The sequence below is a fragment of the Capsicum annuum genome, chromosome 5, assembly GCF_002878395.1.
Source record: "Capsicum annuum cultivar UCD-10X-F1 chromosome 5, UCD10Xv1.1, whole genome shotgun sequence".
Lineage (NCBI taxonomy): Eukaryota > Viridiplantae > Streptophyta > Magnoliopsida > Solanales > Solanaceae > Capsicum > Capsicum annuum.
Genome location: NC_061115.1, coordinates 63,765,654 through 63,767,465, shown reverse-complemented (window position 1 = coordinate 63,767,465; position 1,812 = coordinate 63,765,654).

Here is a 1,812-nt window from a genome sequence, read left to right as displayed (position 1 = left end):
CTCCCATCTTTAGGCTACTAAACTAGTTATTTATCATATTCTGCAATGTGACAACCTGAGTTGATAAAGCGATGTATTGGTCTACCTCTAATAAATCTACAGCTTTCTTAGAGGCACTCCTAGAATGACCATTCCACTTTGGGTTCCCTTAAGCTATGCAGTTCAATAAAGTGTATAGCTTATAATATGTCATCTCAAGAGCTTGACCTCCTACAGCTGAATCTAGCAAAATTTTCATATTATGGTCAAGGTCCTCTACAAAAGTATGAGAAAGTACCTCGTTGGACTGTTGATGGTGTGGACAGTACCGAATAAGAGCCTTGAACCACCCCCAAGAATGATAAAGATTTTTGTATGGCTTCTATTTGAAGCACACTATCTCACTACGAAGTCTCACAGTCTTAACAGATGGGAAAAACTAAATAAGGAATTTTCTGGCCATGTAAACCCATGAGGTGATTGAGTTTGCCTATTCTGCATTCAACTACTTTTTTGCTTCTCCAATCAGTGAAAAAGGGGAACGAAGTCATTCTCACATAATCTGTATTCATATTCATGGGAATGAATGTGTCACTGATTTCCAGAAAATTCTACAAGTGGACTTGTGGATCTTCATGTGAAAGCCCTTTGAACTATCCAATGCTAATTAGAATTTGTACCATATTCTATTTGAGCTCAAAATTGCCTCTAGTTGCCGGTTTCTGAACAACGGAGGTCAAATTGGATTAAAGTTTGATTGCCACTTCTATGACTGTCCTACGAGATGCTTGTTCATCAGCCATGATGATAGATTTTCTTAGTCTTCTTGGATTCGCAGAATCCCAGGGAGAAGATTTGCTTCTCTCCTGCGTTGATGGAAAAGTTGCTCAGGTTTGGTGCTTGGTTTAACCAAGTCCGGATCCCTTACTATTTTACTAATTTATAAACCTATTTCCTACAAATACAAAAACCAAGGAAAAGTGTAAAAACACCAAATAAATCTAAACAAACAAAACTAAAATAAAATAATTTCTAATTGCAAGTCCCCGGCAACGGCGTCAAAAACTTGACAGTGCCAAAGCACACATGCAAGTGTACGTGGTCTCACCAAGTAGTAAAGTGTCCCTTTAGAATCCAAGTATCGATCTCACAAGGACTTGATTCAACAAAGATTCTATTCTAGTTCACAATTCAGATTCAATTGGTGCAAAAGTAAGTAAAAGAGAGTTTGTAATTTGTAACTAAAAAAATGTGAACAATGTGGTAAATAAGATTGTTGAAATAATCAATGTATTAAATCCCAGGGTTAAAGAACTACGAACAATCATAATATTTTATTGAATTTCATTCATTAACTTGCTTATCTTAGTTGTTGATTCATAGGGTTAATTGTTTGATCATGGTCTCCTGACCTCTAATCCTTTACCTAAGACGGACCTTACAACTACATCATTGAGAGGGGATGTAATAACCCAATTAAGTTCATTAACCTATTATCCTATGTGTGAATCAAGTAATGCATGTAATTACATCCCTGTCCTAGACACTAATTTTAATTCCTTATTTCATAAAAGAATACAAATCATACTTTGTTCATCTCAATGTTCTATCTCCCAATTCCCTCTCCTGAGATTAAAAGTTAGACAATTGATATATTCTTTGGGTGATAAATCCATTAAATAGTTACATTAAAGATGAACAAAACCAATAATTATAAGCAAAGTTAAAAGAACATAATTCAAAACAATAGTACACATATTCTTGGCTTTAACCCCAGAAAAAGGGCATTTAGCCATGCATAGTCTAAATCATAATCACAAGGTAATGAACAAC